The following is a 21,816-nucleotide window of genomic DNA, read 5'->3' as shown; positions in this document are numbered from 1 at the left end:
TTGGAAGACGCCCTACACAGTTCTGATCCATGCCCAGATTGTTTTATTGTATTGTCGAATTTTTTTACAGTTAAATTGTTCAATAGTTCCAGTCGTTTTGGTCGTATGTGTTGAGTCTAGCTTGACTCAAGATGGAATACAAGGTAGCGGACAAAATCTGTTTTACGGATTAGAGTATTACTGAGAAAAATTATATGGCGGGTTTTGCTTCCAAGGGTAATCTATCATGGGTGCTTCGCTTTCATTAAGTATTATAGACCAACGTTAGCTCCATTCGGCTATTTGCAGAACAAGTGCCTGTATCTTCTTCGAAGCAATTCTGGGATCAAGAAGATAAGTTCAAGTACACTGCCCCGTCGTACGACACTTCTGGAATAAACAGTCGAAATAGGCCTATTCTTTGCGAACTATGAAGAATATGAAGATATTTGAAAGAACGTGCTGTGGTCTTTACATGAAACTTCATGTCAAGCACGGTCAAATGCTTCTGATGTATCAAGAAAGGCCACAACATCAAGTATTCTTCGCGCTCATGGGATGTGGATATGCGGTCCACCGCAAACCACTTGCTAAGTATTGGAATGTTGAGGTCCGATGCCCAGCTGGTGGACAAAGAAATAGTCTATTATTATGTTATGAAAATTTTCTCAAATAATTATATAATATATAAAAATTATAAATCATAATAATCAGAAAACTGTATGCTATATCGATAACATATTTTTTTTTCAACAATAGTAGCTGTTGTAATTGCGTAGGGAATTGCGCCTAATATATAGTTCGCACTGTAATCCCTTGGGTTCGATAAGTAAATTATAGGCGCATTTATCCCACTGTAAATATGAACTTGTGATTATAGTCCATTCATCGTAAATCCACCCTAATGTCCTTACCATAGGATTCGCAATTACCGATCTGAATTCTAGCCACTTCGTAAACTTTTCGTTTACATCGAAATTCAAGAGTAATTTTTCTATATGTTCTTTGCAAATTAATATTATCGACAATTAAAGAGGCATGGGAGATGCAAATATTTTAATTACACTCATTAACTGAACGCATTAAACCGATTATGGTATAAAAGTTGCCAAAAAGTTATTTAATTGAACATTATCTTCTGTTGTTCGGGACAGTATTTTGGCCCGTTTATCTTTTTTATCATTCGGGCTTAAACCTATAAATTGGTCATTCGTAATACTGTTAAGTATAGTTTTTCACGTGTTTCAAATTAAATCAAGTAGCAAAATCTTTCTCTTACAAAAACTATTTCTAAGTTGATACGAGTAAATCATTCATTATTGATATATTGAACATGATGGCATGTTCGTAGGAGAGGCCATTCGGTGACTTTTTCTCGCATTGGGTCGGTCAGTATGTATGGGGGATCTCTAGACCGCTTCAAACGAAGTGTGAGATTTTCCAGAAATGGTAGGTCAGGAAAACTGTTGGACTATTGAATTGCGATGAGGATTTAGATAGTCCTGGAAGTTATAAAACAAATTTAAGTAAGATTGGAATCAAAGACCGTTTAATTTGACACTTTGGTCAATAGACTTAGGTTGTGTACAATATTGGTGGATAAAATGGGTTTTCTACGTCTATAGAAATTGTGTGGATTTTAATTCAATTATTTTATTAGATTTCACGGTTTTGATGCAAGGTGAATTGTAATTTGATCGTACCGATCGTTTTGGTCAGTCTATACTTACTGGGTTGACCTATCAGACATCTTTTCTTGCAGGAAAGTCCTGAATGCGTCTTAATGTATTAATCACCTAGAATAGCAGACCAAGACTCAACTTACCTACTTCGGTGTGGTGTTTAATGACTGTTAGTTAATGGTTATTTGGAAGTCGGGAGATGCGGCACACCAAGCAAAGAGTATTCTGAAGGACATCGCCAACAATGAAAAGAAACTTGCATCGGCTATCAATCAGAGAACTTTTTTGGTGAAATTCAGGCAACCCAGACCGCATCTCCCGATCTCCAGATAATCACTACATACTTATAATTTAAATGTACACGTTCAATCATAATTTATCAAACAAATAACTCTATACAAAACTTACAACAAAAATTATTGACCAAAATAATCAGATATGGCATATTTCTACATAATTACGCCAGATGGTGAAATGCCCAACGTATCTCAATCGAAAGGATAGGCAGGCCAAAATGATCGGTAACGACCAAATGACCGATTCGTTAATTTTCCAACTTGGTTTACACAATCAAAAATGGAGGAGTTTGGTTGAAATTAGATGTTAGGACTAGAAGAGATCGAATTAGAAACAGTACGCAGAATTACTGCTGTACAGTACTGGGCAATATGCCACTTTGTTACAACAGAAGATTGTGGCTATTGAACAATGAGCCAAGGAAATCAAAAGGTAAGGTATTATTACAAAAGAATATACTACAAGACAGACGGCACTAAAGCCAGAACCAAGCGAAAAGGTTATAAAAGGTCCAATGCACTACTAGGTCCAAATAGAACGCTTTAGGTCTGACTGAACACTGCAAACTTTGCAGGCATTTGTTTAGATTTGAAGAAGAAGAAGAAGAAAATTAACTTTATTCTGGGACTGGTATCCCCTAAGAATAATTTACATCAACTAAATAAAGGAAGTTCCTTCTATGAAGTTAAAAGTAAAAAAAAAAGATAGAAATCTTGGTACAATGTATACCAATAAGGCAGGACAGAAGAAAAAATTACGAGGATATTAAACAAAAATAACAAATGTTAACGTGAGGTCTCTGCTTGGAGGGAGAGGAGGTGATTATACAGGTGGGATTTAAAGGAGGAAAAGGAGGCAACGTGACGAGTAGAAAGGGGAAGGGAGTTCCAGAGTTTAGGGGATCGGATCAGAAAGGATCTTTCGAAGGTATGGGTTGTATGTTGCGGAAGAATAAGGTCGATTGGGGATGAGCGGGTCTTACGAGTGAGATGTGAGGAGTTGAGTTGGAGGGATTGGATGATATAAAGAGGAAGACGAGTGTGGATGGACTGGAAAAGAAAGCAACCTAGGAAATACTGTGCACGGAAGGAGGGGAATAGCCCGGAAAGTTGGGAATACAACCCCGACACCCGGGATCCCCTTGGGGTGCCGTACACAAATCTTACGCAACAATTCATAATACGCTTCAATTGCGCTTTCTCTCCCTCCGAGAGACCACCGTATGCCAAACAGCTATAATCGAAGAAGGGAAGTATAAGGGAAGATACAAGGAGTTTGCGGGTGGTGAAAGTCAAGAGAAGCCAGGACCGACGAAACAGCTGAGGGAGGCAAAGGAATGGCGGGAAATTTGGGAAATGTGAGATTGCCAGGAAAGGTTTTGGTCAAAGACTACTCCTAGGTTTTTAACCGAAGAGCAGAATGGGATGGGATGGTTATTTAGTATGAGAGGTGGGATGCTGGTGAGGGAATTGAGGAGTTGCCTGGACCCGATAATAATGGCGGTGGATTTGGACGGATTGAGGACTAGGGAATTTTTATGGGCCCATTCGTTGATGGAGTTTAGGTCTTTTTGGATCTTGAGAGTGGCTGAGTGAAGATCGGAAGGATGGAAGGATATGTAAATTTTGGAATCATCGACATATAGGTGATAGTTACAGGACTGGATGGAGTCGGGCAGATCATTGATATAAATGGAAAAAAGGATAGGAGAGATGCTAGAGCCTTGGGGCACTAGATTTTGTGCAGATCGTACGAAAGAACATATAATTAGGCAAACATTAATTACTTTATCACTACGAAACTGATTCACGGCACTTGAACCATATAGTACAGTAGATACGATGACTTCGAACCTTCAAGAAAGAAGAAGAAGAAACAGTATAATATGACCTTTGTTGGGTGAACGTCTATGCAGGCTTAAATTCTTATTGAAGAAGAATAGCCGCGGCCTGAAGGATACGGCAGCTCTCAACATAGCTTTGTGGTCTGATACAAAGCCATAGTCTCAAAGAAAAGCTCAAGACAGTAAACATTGGTCACGGTGCGATTCGTGATACTAATAACCTACACGAAAACCTAGGAAATATGAGCAATGTATATGATTATGAATGGATCAAAGAGAATGAGATAAATGCAAATAATATATTAAACAAATAAATTATAATGACGTATCATAGGTGAAAATAATAACTGCAAATAGATGAACATATTTTGTTTACAGAGAAAAAGTGAAAATACATTCGGATTTTTTTATGATTCGAATCTTTATGATTTTATAACAAACACACTTAAAACGAAACCGAAATTTTCCCGTTTATCGTTTATGTATCCATTCCTGTGTACAAACCTCCTTCTGCTTGACCTCGAGGGTCGATGAAGACGTGATTTGAATTGGAAATGATTTTCACTGTTTTACCATACGGACTGCTTTGAAATCCCTTTTCAAACGCGCAATGGCATAATTATCAGTGGATCGATAAATGTCCATTGTTGTACGTCGATTTGTATGTAAACACGATCGCTAGAGTTTGGTTAAAACTGGATTTTCCCTCGGATTTTAAAAGCAGATTTTTATCTGCCACATTAAAAATAATGCCCCTTTTGTGTACAAATTAAACCGATCTTTTTCGAAAGTGATAATTTGTATAACACTTTTATTATAGAGAGATTGCCTACAATTTAACGTTTTTATTTTTTATTGACTATCCATCAGTTCATCGCGTTGTAGGTACCATTGCCACTGCTCTCGAGGTGAAACAGTACTGCCCTGGTGTCTTCCTGGACATATCTCAGGCATTTGAAAGGGTATGGCACCCTGGACTTCTGTGGAAGATCACGGGTATCCTACCATCTACTCTATTCCTGAGACTAAGATCATACCATAGAGACCGTCACTTCCAAACTGTCCAAAACACTTCCTTGTCCTACATTTACCCAAAACTATCTGGTGTTCCTAAATTATCCGATCACTCAAGCACCTTAATCCGCGAATGGTCATCCTCAACATTACCTCCAATCCTTGTTCGAGGCTAAGCGACTTCAGCCACACGACAACTTAGTTGACAAATGATTTTCACCCTCTTGTGTTGTTGTGACCTCACCGAAGATACTTTTTGCAAGTTGTTCAACAGCAGGTCGATCCATCATCTCATCTTTGATTTCCACCCTGTAGGTGAACTAACGGATGGTCGCTGTTCATGCCCTTTTGTGTGTCCGTGCATACAACGTTGTATGCACATTCACACAATATAATAACAATTTCAAAATTTTTGCTTGTTGCACATTTAAACTGCAGTTGTGCATAAATAAATGATTAAATTCACTAATTTCGTGGTCCGCTTGACCAATTAATACATTACAATTAATTAATGGCAAGAAGGAGGGAAAATTCAAAAGGTGGGGTTGAGATGGGAAGTTAGTGTCCGAGTGAATCGAGGTCACGATAGTTCAAGTGGTAGAGCAGCAGCGTATTTACACGAAGGTCGTGTGTTCGAATCCCGCTCGTGCCATTGACTTTTTTATATCAACTAAAAACTTTAATTAATTGAAAGTTATTAATTGGTCAACCGGACCACGAAATTAGTGAATTTAAAAATGAAGTATACTTCACTAAAGCTTTCCGTGGCCATTTCATTTGTCGTCGAGAATCCAACCCGATTACATGACATTTGAAAAATGGCAAAAAGGAGGGAAAATTCAAAAGGTGGGGTTGAGATAGGAAGGTGGTGTCCGAGTGGATCGAGGTCACGATAGCTCAAGTGGTAGAGCAGCGGCGTATCTAGCCGAAGATGGTTAGTTCGAATCCCGCTCGTGCCATACAGCCAACTTCCGGCAGGCGGATAACCATCCATGCTACAAAATGCTTTTAATATTGTATATTATGTAATGCTTCTCTTTAATGTAAATAAAGCATGTTATCTATCTAACTATCTAATCAAATAATTAAAATAAACTAGCATCGAAACGTTACAGAAGCGTAGTCTTAAAAAAAGAAAAATATACGTTTCAAAGTGTTAAAAGAAGTTATTTCTAACTTTGCAACTTTAAAACAAATACAGTTTGAGAAAAAAGAAAAATAGAAAAGTAGAAAAAGCAACTTTTTGTGATTCTGGTTTTCAAGCATTTTATGTTATTAATGACTTCAAAAGTTATAAATTCTTAATACAAATAATCGTATTTTAAGTTAAACTAAAGAATATTTTTCACGACGAGTGGTTTATAAGTAAAATAAGTGTAAAAAGGCATGTATTTTGGCTGGAGGAGATTGGAATGAAATATTGAATTTTAGTTTAGATCGACTACTACATAAAGTAGACTGAATGCGGTAGTTTAAAAATTTCTGATCAATCTGGTCTGCTTATCTTTTTTGTTTTTTTTGGGGGAGGGGTAGCTGTCAGACTCGTTTTTCCTTGCCAATGAAAACAACCAAGGCCAAAATGCACAAACCAGACCAGGAAAACTAGAAAAACAGGTTGAGCAAAAATGACCAAATTACAAACTCAAACTGCATAGATCTGAACAGCTAATTTCAGGTGTAATTTATTTCAAGCATTATTTAGCTCTGAATGGCGGCAATCCAAAACGTTCACCCATTCATTGTGTTCTCGCGGCTGTTATTAGCCTAAGTGTTGGGGGACTTTTTGAAGGGCCAATTGAACAAGATGAAGTAGAGACCTGTTGCTAAACCGAATTCGCCAGACGAAGCAAGTCAAATTGTATATTATATTCTAAAATGTGACTCTTCGAAACTAAAGGGCGGGGCTGGCGATACTGGCAATGTCTCAAGAAGCGGGTGATGCTCTTAATCCGCACGTTTTATTTTACAAGCCGCGCCGTCGAGATTTATTTTTCAATGTGGGACAACGACATTTTTCCCTTTCGTTTTATACCAACAGAAGCTCGATGTAAATCAATTCTTTTCGCATGTGTTATAAGCTAGGTAACATAAAAGTTTGCAACGGAGCGAACGCAACAAATTAGTACGCGCTGAGTGTTTATGTCACGTATTGATCCATCAATTAGAAGTATGAACTAGGGACGAAATATTTGTGAAGTTAAATCATAATTAACTTTACTTAAATTCTTAAGCCGAAATTTGCCGGGCATAAAACAGATTTATCTAGTTTTTAAAATTATTATTACAATTAATTAAAGTTTTTACTTATGATAAAAAAGTCAATGTCACGAGTGAGATTCGAACCCACGATCTGGTGGGGTTGAGATGGGAGGTTAGTGTCCGAGTGGATCGGCGGTAAAACAGCCGCGTATCTAGCTTCGAAGATATCTAGGTTCGAATCCCCCTCATGACATTGACTTTTTTATCTCAAGTAAAAACCTTAATTAATTGAAAGATATTAATTGATCAAGTGGACCACGAAAACTAGTGAATTATTCTTACAATTTTGCTGCACATGGTGTTGTCAAACTAACTTTTTTCGGAGGATTCAGTCGGCTTTCTATAGAAAATACAAAATGTTTAAGAAAAATTTACTGACACTTCAGAAATCCGGGGAGTAGGCGTTTAAAAACATCAATTTGTCTTCCCTAGGGTGAAGTTTTCCTCGTCTTTATTGGAAATTCCTCCTATGTTGACCCCCCTAGGTAAGAAGGACAAAATGGTAGGATTACGACCAGCAACGTACCTAGTCGGATCGAACATCTTCCAAATAACACTAAAATTATCGTATATTGCATCGGATAACTTTCACGGCTGCTAAAAACGTTTTCACGTTTTATACACAAAACATCATAATCATATCACATTCATATCACCACAATATGTTACCATAATCATGTGGACAATCACTGGAGAGGTTTTAGCAATCCCTTGTCAAAGAATTAATTAGCTTATGTTGAAATATCGCTGGCATATCCCTACTTCGTCCTTATCGGATTAATTAGGTAGAAATATGTTTCAGCAGTCGACGAGTTTAACAAAGTGCACATTGTTATAAGGTTCCGATCATCCTAGGCCGCCAATCCACGCTGATTTTATGTCAGAAGTGTTCGGCGTGTTCACTATTGACTGGCGAGAGGATAGAGGACCAATATTTACTTATTCCCTGTTATGTTGACCGTTCAATATATTGATAATAGACAGGTAAACAAAAAATTCAGAAATACACAAACTACGAACGTTGAACGTCTACCAATATCGACCGAAAAATGTTCATGCTTCCTCATTTTCATCGACAACTTAATTTTTATTGATTAACATTTGACAACATATTTGACGCCGAAGCAACCCTAAAATCTTGCTTTTATAGTTTCTTAAATTTATATCAAGTAAATAAGCCATAAAAAAGGAGTTTCACAGTAGAGAATTCGTTATGGAAACCTGTGTTAATTATTAATATTTTCGTTGTCTTGTGCTATAAATTCATACTTCGTCTCGTCTTGTTACTTTTACATACAAACTACTTGCCATCTTCAAGCCCGTACAACATTTATAAGATGGTAAAGTTGTTTTGATATAAAATCTCGGAAAAAAGCAATTGAATTGGACTCGAAACTCTAAAAACAGCCGGGCAAAAGTGGACATTTAAAACTGGGAATCATTGCCAACGGGCTGGTCAGAAATTTCAATTTAGATTCGAAACCATTCGAGACGATCCTAGACCGGGCAGGTCGGAAGTCGATGGCGATTAATTGCAAAACCGAGTCAGAATCAAGCCGAACTTGTTCAGTGTCAGCCTTTAAACTTCGAACGCCGGCCCAACTTGGCCATATCCAGCTTTCTAAACAGTCAGACTGGTGTAATTAAAAACAAAAACTTTGTTTAAACATTTTTTTCGGCTAGTACAGATTAATATTTATGCATGCATTTAAACATATAATTCATCAAAGTTTCCTTCACCCATACATTTTCCACAGTGTAAATTCTAACTCAGCATTATTTACAATACTTTATAATATAGTGCGCAGAACTTCTCCTTGATTTTGAATATTTCATTAACTTTTCCGTCAACTGTTTTTTATAAAACTTGTGAGAATTTACACTATGAGCTACTTTTGACACGATTTACAAATTTGCAGTTAGACATACTCGTAGTACTTGTATCAGAACCACTAATCTTTCTCCATTTCTTTTTTTATAGTGACAGTTTTAACTGAAGGTTGTCAATCTTATTCGTGAATTCATTGAAATATTAATACTGCTTGTGAGATTTCTTTCTGTGGTCTGCGGGGTGATGAACCTATCGTTCGATAGTTATAAAATCTTGGTCTGCCTATTCTCCCTGATTTTCTCAATTAGACGCTTTTCCGCATATCGCCATCTTCAATGTTGAGTTTGGGTGGTGTATTAAAGAAGATTAATACTTTCTTTGAGAAAAATCTGATTATGCGAAACGCATTTTTTTTTTTTTTTTAGTTTTGCTTTCAGTAATAATATAATTATTATAATATTATTAATATTTTCTCTCAAGTACGTTGTTTAAAACACGTAGCAAATAATTATGTTGATTATGTAGTATTTCATTTCAACCAATACCTTCATAAAGATTAATTACTTGAAAGAAGTTATTTGGTCAATCGGACCACGAAAAAGAATGGATTTAATAAGTAAAACGAAGTATATATTCAATAAAGCTCTCCGTGGACATTCATTTGTCGCCGAGAATCGAATGCGACATTTGAAAAATGGCAAAAAGGAGGGAAAATTCGAAAAGTGGGTTGAGATGGGAAGTTGGTGTCCGGAGTGGATCGAAGTCACGATAGCTGGTGGTGTTCAAGTGGTAGAGCAGCGGCGTATTTAGCCGAAGGTCGTGGGTTCGAATCCCGCTCGTGGCATTAAGTTTTTCATTTCAACCAATACCTTACATAAAGATTAATTAACTGAATGAAGTTATTTCGTCAATCGGACCACGAAATATAAAGGGTATTTAGTATGCAAGTGGAAAGCAATCCCTCTCATATCCGAGAGTTTACCGTCCAACAACCCGTTTGGTATGGACGATCAAATCACTTTTATTATCCATTAATACTGGTATGGCCTGTAAATTCGAAAAGCACTAGAGTGGCAATTATTTAGCATATTATTTTTGTAATTGTTAAATTGGGATGTTTTTACTGGGGGGGTCTGCTGAATGGTGTTTGCCATCACGAAACGTCTCCATGATTTGTCAGATGTGTTTTGCCTTCTCGCCGTCCTCATAAGTATGATGTAAATTAAGGGTACTTTCTGATTCATAAGTTCATTTAAAGGAAAGCCAAATTACCTTATTAATGTTTCCAATTTCAAATGAATGACTTCAAAGTTTATACACTTTATGCCTTATTTTTAAGATAACAAAAATGATAGGTAACGACCGAACTTTAAATTATATGTGTAGAGATTAGTGACCGTTAATCGATAGTTATTCAAATACCGTGAGATGCGGTCGGGTGTGATGTAGGTTTCAGAAAAACATTTTCTTTATCGTGCCAACGTTTCGATCTTTTATTGAGATCATCTTCAGGGCTCAAAGTGTTTGTCTTCTGTGTAATTGTGCCATCCTTGCGTGTCGTGTTGAGAGTGCCAAACACTTTGAGCCCTGAACATGAAATCACTAAAAGATCGAAACGTTGGCACGATAAAGAAAATATTNTTTCAGAAAAACATTTTCTTTATCGTGCCAACGTTTCGATCTTTTATTGAGATCATCTTCAGGGCTCAAAGTGTTTGTCTTCTGTGTAATTGTGCCATTCTTGACCTGAAGATGATCTCAATAAAGATATCTGATATCTGAATAACTTTAAATTATATAATAATTGTGGTGTTTAGTGACCGTTAGCCAATGATTATTTGGAGATCGTGAGGTGCGGTCTGGTGAGACATAGGTTTTAGAAAAACATTTTCTTTATCATGCCTTCGTTTCGATCTTTATTGAGATCCTCTTCATAGCATTGTATAAATTTTTTTTTTGTAATCTACAATTTTCTAACATTGTATAAATTCAATTTTTTTAATCTAACATTTTCTACATTGTATAAATTCATTTTTTTAATCTAAAATTTTCTAGCATTGTACAAAATTCATTTTTTTACATCTTACATGTATTTGTAAAATTTAAACAAATAAGACAAATCCCAGGCCCTGAAGATGATCTCAATCAAAATTGAAACGTTGGCATGATAAAGAAAATGTTTTTCTAAAACCTACTTCACACCAGACCGAACCTCACGATCTCCCAATAATTATTTAATAACTTAAAAATAAATAAAAAATAAGCTAGGAACTCTGTTAATTGTTATACTCCATTTCGAGGCATCCTAGTTCTTGAACCTTCAGTTTGAAAACTTCCCATCATTCTGGTCTGGTTAACAATACTGATTTTTTTTAAAATCAGGCATGTTTTGACATTTCGCAATCTTACGTTTAGTTTTGTTGATTTTTATAAATACGTAATGGACACAAAGTGTGCACTTTCACTAAGCGATTGTATCTGTTCAAATGAAGCGAACTGTCAAAGATTTTTACATAGTTCCTTCACAAATATTTTTACACGACGTAACAGTCGTAAATTAATTTTGCTTTTTTGTTTTATCAGGTGCATTTTGGAATTAGCCATATCCACTACTGAAGATGGCCAAATATCCCAAGCAAGACCAGGATGATCAAAAAACTACAACACCCTATAAACCTCAACGAGAAACAGTACTATTGAAATATTATACTTATTGGCATTTTGTAAATTTTGTATTTATATAGTGATGTGAAAAGCAGTATAGAGTTTACAATACGAATAAATAATGTAAATCTTACTAATGAGAAAAGTAATTAATTACTAACACGACACACAAGAATGAGACAATTACTCAGAAAACAAATTCTTTGAGCCCTGAAGATGATCTCAATAAAGATCGAAACGTTGACACGTTAAAGAAAATGTTTTTCTAAAACTTACATCACACTAGAGCGCATTTCACGATCTCCAAATAATCAGTAACTACCGGGTTTTTGTTGGGTAGATTTTCAAAGCTAGACAAACTCTTTGATTTCTACCTTAATTCTTTTTCTTGACATCTTTTTTATATCAATGGTAACTTTAGTGGTGAGTTTGTGATAAATTGAATAGTTAGCAAGCATCGGATTATTGTAATTTGAAATATCTATCACTGAATTTAGGCGACATGCCGTATTGTTCCTGACGACACAACGATGATGAAACAGTCACATCTTTATTATCGATTTTGTAAAAATTACTATTAATTATACCACGCTAAGAACTCATTAGCCTCCGGTATTCCGTGTGTCATTTCATGCGAGTTTTTATTTACTGTACACCTGTTGAAAATCAATTCACGGTTAAAAAAAGTATCAATCTGTGGAGCGCGACGCGTCGAGATACGAAACTGTATTTTTAACTTTGTCTCTCTTTTAATATTGTGCGGGATTCCATGCGAATCCCGCCCGTCTGCCGAAGGGGAAAGTTATCCCGAAATTATTCCGACAAATCTCTCATACTATTTGATTTCAAGGGAAACAAGAGTTTTTGTAAATAAAATAACATCGCTCGTTCGAAGCTGAAAACATCCCCTCTTTCCAATGAGGGGCTCCACTTAATCAAAATTTGTATAAAATATCTTGCTTTCAAATTCATGCGGGTGAGGAAACAGGTAATCTCTTCTATTTCATTCCATGTGCTTATATACATTATATATTAACTGATTATTTAAAAGTATAATTATAGCAGAGCGATGCGCAAACTTTTTTTCTAGAAATGAAAACCATTTATTTATTTTATTTGAAACAAAACATATGCTCTTCATACCATAATACCATGTGAAGAAAACGTTTTTTATACATAAAATACGATCATTCAAACGAAGTCGCAAACATCTTTTCGTTTAACGAGAATTCCAAGCAAAATTTAATTAAATACTTTTTTTTATTCCTTTATTTTCAATAGTAAAACATTTAGTTCGTTGGTCTTTATGCCAACTTTGTACTTTTAATATTACATTATTATTCATTATTCATTTCAAATCCTCCAAAATTAGTCGAACTTTTTACGAAAAATATTTCATCAAATTTTTAAAAAAAATATTTATGCACATTCAGACATAATCTACTTATACAAGTTCATGATAATCTAATAATATTTAAAAAAAATATGGTTGCAACTTCTTCTTTCGATTGTGGAAAGACTTTAAATCTGCACAGAAAGAAATACGTCATTCCGAATGGTCTATGCGCGGCCTTGAGGCACGGCAGCAGGCACAGATCGCTGACCCAATATCTCAGCACCATAAATATTTTTAATTGATTTTCTTTGGATCTTCGTGTATGCGTTATATTTTGTAACAAATATACTGATTTGCTTGAATGGATGGCCTTATCCTTAATTATCCCTAGGAATATCGAGTACTCCAGGCAGTGTGAATGAATTTCGGTGTAAGAAAGTAACTTAGAGTCAATGGTGAGGTTAATCCTTGACGTCTAGGAATATCGAGAAATCGGGACAGTTGTGAACAAAGTATGTGGTGTAAATGTAATTTATTAGCGTGAATGGAAGGGTTATCCCCAATTACTCCAAGGAATACGTAGTAATTTTTGGTGGTGTTAATGCTAACGAGACTATTAGGTCTTTATCTTGTGTGTGTGTTCGTCATTTCTGTGATTTTATGCACAATTGATGTGGTCCTGAGATACAGAGAAGAAATAGGTTAAAGAACAGAAAAAGTTGATAACCGTTATGTCATATATCATAACTTGACCAATGAGGTTTCCAAAAAACATCATTTCTCTTATTTTAATTTCAGATAAATTGAAAGGCACTATATTTTGGTTTTACAAAGATTTTTTAAATCCGTGTTCATGTAAAGAGGTGTTTAAATATTTTTATTTATCGCAGTCACGATAGGTCAAGTGGTAGGGTAGCGGCGTATTTGGCCAAAGGTCGTGGGTTCGAATCCCGCTCGTGGCACTGACATTTTTATCTCAACCAAAACCTTAATTAATTGAAAAGAATTTATTTGGTCCAGCGGACCACGAAACCTAATAAATGTACTAAGCAAAATGAAGTATACTTCACTAAAAGCTCTCCGTGGCCATTTCCTTTTTTTGCCGAGAATCAAATAGATTACACGACATTTGAAAAATGGCAAAAAGGAGGGAAAATTCGAAAGGTTGGGTTGGGATGGGAAGTTAGTGTCCGAGTGGATCAAAGTCACGATAGCTCAAGTAGTACAGCAGCGGCGTATTTAGCCGAAGGTCGTAGGTTCGAATCCCGCTCGTGGCATTGACTTTTTATCTCAACCAAAACCTTAATTAATTTAAAAAAATTTATTTAGTCAAGCGGACCACGAAATCTATTACATTTTTATTTATTTTACAACTGCTTACAAAAGACAACAAGCAGAAATTAGATATNTAAATAATAATTTTAAATATGTAATATATAATCCATCCTCTTAAACTTTACGAACCGATTCGTTATTACTTTATCCTGGAATCACAGCTAACTGGCCGATGTTTCAAAATACGGTGCGACATTGACAATACTAGTAAGCATCCCACAAGGAAATATTCTTGGTCCCATCCTGTTTATCATTTATACCGATGATTTTGTTTCAAATACCAGCACCATTTCCACCTGTGCGTATGAAACTGCAGTTCTTAATTTTATGTCGAATCTGATCAAATCAACCTCCAACTTTCAAGAACACACCTCGAGTTTACCAAGTACTGGTGTGAAAAGTGGAGAACTGAATAAGACAAAGTGAACCTAGTGTGCATTTTCATTGAATAAACAATCCTGCCCTTCGCAGGAGAAGAAGAGAACTAGAAGGAGCTACTCCCAAGTCAGACAATTATTGCTATATCTAGATTGCATACTAACGTAGAACCTCGACACTAGATTATAACGAGTTAATAATACAACAAATTGAACAATACGAGGACATTTAGGACCGAAATCTGTTTACACGATCTAAACTCAACTAAACTTTAAAAGACATTACCACCAATTTGGACATACGGAATGAAAATGTGTGGTTCAGCCAAACCATTCAATATCCAATCCTACCAATCAGTCCTTAGACAAATTGTCCAAACTCTTTACTACGTCGCTAACTACACTTTCCACAATACAACATTCCTTTCGTCAACGATGTGCCTCCAATCCCGCTTTTAAAAGCGTCGCACCAAGAACTTGAACTTTCCCATTCTGAAAACGACGATGGTCTTGATACTTCATAGTACTTCATCCCTTAAATTGAGCGCTAGAGTAAGAGGGTTTCTCTGTAACACATGGCTTTCGGAATAAGTATTGCCCTAGTGTCAGTATTTTGACAGGGAGGAAAAAACCAGAAAATACACATATTGTTGTAATATAAATTTTGATGTGTAGAAGCTTTCATATACATGAAAAAAGTAAAATTTAAAAATATAATACATATCATTTACTATAGTTTTAGTATTATTTTTATTACAATTGAAAATTGAATTGAATTTGAAATGAAAAAGTCAAATTATAAAACTATAAACTTTAAATTGGATTAGAAAATCTTGAAGTTGACAAAAACGAATATTTATGAAAACAGCATATGATATGATTATCCAATATTATCTAGCGTTAGACAGTACAAGAACTTATTAAACATGAATCTTTTTTAAACAAACGTATTTAATTTTTTCTGTAAATGCAAATTTTTGATTCTTTTCAACCAAATGAAATGGTATTTAGGGCAGTTAGTAACTAACTTACAATAATGGCAAATATATGATTTCATAAGTTTAAAGAATGTATTGATTTTACTACTTTCATAAATCAATCTGAGGTAATTATGCTACTACTTTTCCCTAAGACTCACACAGGGTGTGATAAGTTGACATTACTTGTCCCATGTTTTTTTATTTTTTATTATTCTCAAACATGCCAATTTAAACGAGAAAAAGGAAGTTATTATATTGTAAAACCATAAATTTAGAACTATTATTAAACGATTGGGTGTATATAGAACTACTGATTTGCTATTTTTAAATCGTTTTCATCGACTAAGGTCACGCCCTATGTAATCTAAGCCTCTTAATTTTTTAGAAAAATAACATTACTATTTATTGTAATGTAATTACGATTATTTGATATTCATTTCGTTCTTACAAAACGCTCTTCACTATAGCAAATAATTATTGTAATAAGTAAAAAAATACTCGTAAAAGTTTTATTTTCACATTGATTTTTTATCTTGATTTTATTTCGAAAATAAACAGCGAGAATATCCGGACCAAAATGATGGTAAACAACCAAATAGTCATATATTTCAAATGTTTCACTTTTACACCGCAAAATTACGTTTTGATTCTATAATAAAAAAATTTCATTCCTAGATTACCAAAAATTTTCTCCGTTTATATACTTAAAAAAATAATTATACTGGTTTAAACAAATTGATGAATGTATAAAAAAAATAATTGAAATGTATTGAATCACACCATCTGCCGTAATGTTGTTTGGTGGCATGGTTTTAATCTGATTAAGAAACATGTTTGTGAAGATGTTAAGAAGCAATATTTTAATAAAATACAGCACACAACAGTCGAACTAAAATGTCCCAAATTTAAAGTTATATGAACAAAGCAAAACAATACTTAAATTAATTGTTTTTCGATGATCCTAATTGTCGGTCCTTATTTATTTATTATATATAGAAGACATCTTTTTGTTGAAATCAACGTTCAACTTACAAACATTAACTTTGGTTTTAAATGTTGTTATCAAAGGAGTTGTTCATTTTTAGCACCGGTTTCTTTTAGCTAACAACGGTATCAATTTTAACTTATGATATTTGTAATAACATTAATGAAATAAATAATAGTGATCAATAAATGATCTTTTATGTAGATTGTTGTACGCTGAAGAAGAAACAATATTGCTGCGAAGTAGAATTTATGTATAAAAAAACTTTTTGTATATGTTTCCATAAAAAAGAAATCGAAAAGACCTATAAATGTTTGTAAAAGGGATAGTCTAGGTTATGAAATGCGTTCAATTGCAACAATATCGAAAAATAACAGTTACTCAATTGAATGTTAAAACAGAAAAAATAATTATTTTTTGGAAATGAAAGTTATATGATTGATGGTAACAATACGTACAAATCATTTCCAATAAATTGAAGATTTATGATTTTGCCATCTCATTTTTTTTTCTTTCAAAAGATATTAACTGCATTATCCTAGAAGTTTAAAATTTTTCAATTCGTTTATTTATTATGTTGTTAATTATGAAAAGAAATTCATATCTTGGACATTACAAGCTGGAAAATAATTTTGATGTATTTGTTGACACGGAATTCAGAATTTGTTTATTTCATACAACAACTCTAGACATAAATTTTAATAAGAGTTTTAGCACGGAAAATGAGGAACGCATAAAACAAAATAACACAGAAGATAATTAATTAAAAAAAGAAATATTCCGACAGAGCAAACAAGTGAGCCTATAAAATACAAATATTTTGTTGTACAAATTTAAGTTGAAAGTTAAAAAAATAGTATTTTACTATTTGTTCTTTACAGTTATTAAGAAAACAACCGCCAGACTCGTCAATAATATTTTATTCGCATTTTAGTTTACAACTGGCATAGCAAATGACGGTGTAATATGACGGATGGAAATCGCCGTTTATTTTATGATAGCTTGTAAAAATATTATAGAATTTATTTCTCACATCTCACAATTTTCAAATGGAATCTACCGAGAAAACTAGAAAAACTAAATACCTTTTAAATTTACAAATTGAACTGAAATTATATTTAATTATGGCTGGGTACTTAGTCCATTGTCTTGGAATGTATAATTGCACGTAGAAAATTATTATATATGATAAGTTTTGATAGGTTTTTAATAAACACGATTAATAAACATGTAATTGTTTTCTGTTTTACGTAATAAACAAATATTTGACAGATTTGTCAACAAAATTTTGTTACATATTTCAACAAAGTTTATACTTATTAGATTTTCTTTATACAATGTACAGGTGTTCGGTTGCTCGTGTTACAAACTGTGCTAGTAGATTCTACATTCAAAAAGGAACCAAAAAGTCCTAAGTAACAATGGTCCGTATCTCAACAGTTTCGGAGTAATTTCACTTTTTCTTATTTTTTAAGATTTCACGACCTTGCTTCAAATAAACAATGATAACTCCAAAACTAAAAGGTTTTGGGCAAATCCGTTGATACCATTGAAATCTACGTTAAATTTCCAATGATATGTAGTCAATACTAAAATTGTAAACGTTGTGAAATAAGACTTTTATTAGGGAGAACACTGAAAAATATTTTTTTTGTGATTATAAACCACTATTCCCAAACCTAGAGACCAGGAAATTTCAGAAAACGTACTACATTTGATAGACTTTTTAGTGGTGCAATTTCTTTTTAAGTACGTTTTTCAAAGATAAAGAAATTGATGAAGGAAAAGAAAAAACCGTGGTTGAAGGATTGGTAAGGAGGTAAGATTAATACTATTAAAAAATAAAAAACTTAAGGAAATTTTGAATGAATTTATTAAACTTTAATTCATTAAACCCTGTATATTGAAATAAAGAATAATATATAATTGAATTAAAAAAAATGAAAATTTTATATCATAGGCAGGATTCAATCTAATTTTGAAATAATTATATTCATTAAAAAAAAGAAAAGGCAAAAATAGGAGCTTAAATTTTCTTGTTGATTGTCAAATTCTCAATACGTTACAAGACACAATTTGTTGTCATTTTCTACTTCTTATTGTTTACTTTTTCCCGCTGTCTTGTCATAAAAGGAGACATTTTTATGGTACTATTTAATTTAAATAATTTTACGATTGATTGCTTCATGCTTTCTTTGCTGGTAAATATGCATAAGCAACAGGTTTGAAAAACGAACGATATTTATAGTCAGGAACGAAGCACATTGTTTTAAATTATTCAAATATCGATTAAACAATTGACTGCATTTTTTTATTTCGATATAGCTTTCACTTATGTATATACATATAATTACGGTCAAATTATAAAAATTTACAGTCATTTGTAAAAGGTATTTATTAAGTATTGATTCGGGTATTTAGGAGGAATTATTTATAACGAATTATTTTAAAGAAATGTCCAAACATCAAGTAAAAATATTAATATAAGTGATAAGAATGTGCTGTAGTTTCAACAAAAAAAAAACATTGAAAATGGATTTTGTATTTTTGTCCAGTTAAGGAATGATTATCTTAAGCAATCTAAGATAATGACGTAAGTGCCAAGTCACGTGGGTAAAATTCGAGAATCCTTCAAATTCTTTTATAATATAAATTGCAAAACAAAAATTAACAATGTATACTGTATAGATTATTAACTTGTAATAATATGTTGTTTAAATAATTAAAAAATAAGATAGGAAAATTTAAAAATTTGAAAAAACCACGAGCTTTTGGAAACACTGAATGTACAGATGATATTGGATTTTATTTTGAGTTCGCAAATAAGTCCATTAGAAATAACTTACAAAAAAAGTAACATTTTAAGCATGTAAATTAGATTAGTTTCTTTGCACATGTGGTGCAAATTGACGTAATGGATTTTTTCTAAATGGTACTGTGGATTTTTATGCGTTAGGGAATTCTAGAATGTGTTTTTCTTGAACTGTTCATTTCAAGGAAATCGCGCTAGGATGAAGCTATTTCAAGCCGGGGGCAACCTGATGCGCCAATTTTGACAGTTGGACCGGCCGGAACATAGGACATTTCAAAGAAATCTCACCGGTCGGATTGGGTCGCTGGTGGAATCTGGTGGATCTCCGGATCCGTTTGTTCTCGTAGTTGTTGTCGATGGTGTTGTTGTTTTGTTGCTAAGGTGGGAGCCGGCCGCGGAAGAAGCCACGCGCGAACGTTCACTTCCCGGACACGAGTGCGGTTCTTCGCGGTTGTGAATCGAATCGCCTACCCGAGCGGTATCTGTGCCCGCGGGCCCGAACCGCTCGCCTTTCCCCTCTGTCCATCGATTCCGCAATCTATACGGCCCACTCGCCGGGGATAATCGCTAGCTTTTCCTACGTTTTTTTAAACAGTTTGACCCAGTTTTACGTTGGATTTGGGCAGAAGTTGAAACAAGGGGAAAAATGCGATCTACACCCTCGGGAATTGTACATACCAAATGCAAATCACTAACGGAAAATCAACTCCAACAATCCGGCCTACATTTTGATATTTTTTGTTATACTTTAACTACCACTTATTTGTTTCTTGATAGAATTAAATATAAAAGCCACCAGCCATTAAAAATGTAAAATTTTTGAGGTTTTTCGTTTCTGATTTTGGCCTGCCATGTTTTGGCATTTCGCCATTTTTTGGCATTTCGCCATTTTTAATGGTAAATTTTATTAATGCTGAAGGCATCTAAAAGGCCAAAACTTCAAAGACAAGCTGGCTAGCCCGACCGGAAACACTCCAACCTACCGCAATCTAGTACATCAATTTCTTGGATCAGCTTAACAAATCGGCGGTTAAATATTAACGGTATTAAACCTTAACTATCATTTGTTTCTATCAACATTCCACCATTACTTTTTTCATACTACGTATCATTGAAGAACGGGAAATGTATCTGACGTACCAAAACATCGCCAATAAACATATGAATATTGTCGGCATACACCAACAACCAAAGACAAACAACTCGTAAACCAGAGAAACAAAAATACTTCACTTGAACTCACAAAATTGTTCAGTTGTACCGACCTTCTATAGATGTAGATGTAATAATCGGAGTGTAACATAATGCGTTCTCTAAAAGCTATTGTATCCCCCGATTTCTGCCTAAAGGACACCGGTGAGTCCTATTTCATCAATTAATAGGCCCGGTTTCAATGGTTGAATCTCTTCTACGGTCACATTGTACATCCCAAAGCACTTCCTGCTGCAGGCAAGTTTAGTACCTAGTTGTAGTAGGTGTGTTGGTGTCTTCTCTGCCTCTTTGCAGAATCTGCATGTTGCCGTCTTGGATTATTCCAATCTTCGTTAAATGTCCATTTAGCTTGCAGTGTCCTGTTAAGAATCCTATTATGATTCGTAGTTTATTTCTACCTCCTTTGACACACTCTGAAATTCCTTTTCTTCCAAAATTTGTTAGGAGATTCTTGGATTGTCTTAGTCCAATAAGTGAATTCCATTGTTCCTTCATTTTCTTTTTGTCCTTCTGTCTCAGATACTCATTGATAGTGTGAGTTCCTATGCCACAGAAGGGTTCGGGTCCTATCAGCGGTGTAGCGGCCCTTTCCTTCCAAGTCCGCTTTCTCGTTGCCTTCTACTCCCTGCGTCCTGGAACCCAGCAGAGGATGACTTTGTTCTGCGTACTTAATATGTTTAATTTGGTTTTGCAGTTCAACAACACCTTTTAACTAATGATATTTGATCATAGTGCTTTGATGCCCGCTTGGCTTTCTGACCAAATTCTGAAAAAGCTCGTTCTTTTTTTTGATACCCTTTAGACAAATAGAGTTGAGAAAGTCTCTCGATTGCGTGAATCTTAGCTTGGATACTGGTGTATTTTCCTTAACGGTCTTAAACCTTAACAATCATTTGTTTCTCTCAGCATTCCACCATTACTTTTTTCATATACGTATCATTGAAGATCGCGAAATGTATCTGACATACCAAAACATCGCCAATAAACATATGACTATGGTCGGCATCGTTCATTATCTGGCTATTTCGTGTATCGGAAATAATCAAACTAACGCAATCTGTCTAGTCAAACAACTCGTAAACCAGAGAAACAAAAATATTTCACTTGAACTCACAAAATTGTTCAGTTGTACCGACCTTCTATAGATGTAGATGTAGATGTAATATTCTGCGCAAATATCCCAAAACACTTCCTCCTGCACTGCAGATTG

At 34.4% G+C, this 21,816-nt stretch overlaps 1 protein-coding gene across 3 annotated transcripts in view; it reads right to left on the bottom strand.

The window, feature by feature from the left end:
• LOC112127903 (potassium voltage-gated channel subfamily KQT member 1-like) overlaps positions 1 to 19,897 on the bottom strand; it is a 155,708-nt gene extending 135,811 nt beyond the window's left edge. For 2 of the 3 annotated variants that reach the window (XM_024229454.1, XM_024229453.1), the window contains exon 1: positions 19,683 to 19,896. The gene's annotated coding sequence lies outside the window, so the exon portion shown is untranslated. Of the gene's footprint in view, positions 1 to 19,682 lie in introns of all 3 variants that reach the window. The other variant, XM_024229452.1, reaches the window with a different exon arrangement.
• Between the last annotated feature and the right edge of the window lie 1,919 nt (positions 19,898 to 21,816).

The sequence above is a fragment of the Cimex lectularius genome, unplaced genomic scaffold (genome assembly GCF_000648675.2).
Source record: "Cimex lectularius strain Harlan isolate CLEC.00 unplaced genomic scaffold, Clec_2.1 scaffold228, whole genome shotgun sequence".
Lineage (NCBI taxonomy): Eukaryota > Metazoa > Arthropoda > Insecta > Hemiptera > Cimicidae > Cimex > Cimex lectularius.
Note: the sequence above shows the minus strand (reverse complement) of the source record. Positions and strands in the feature narration are given on the sequence as shown.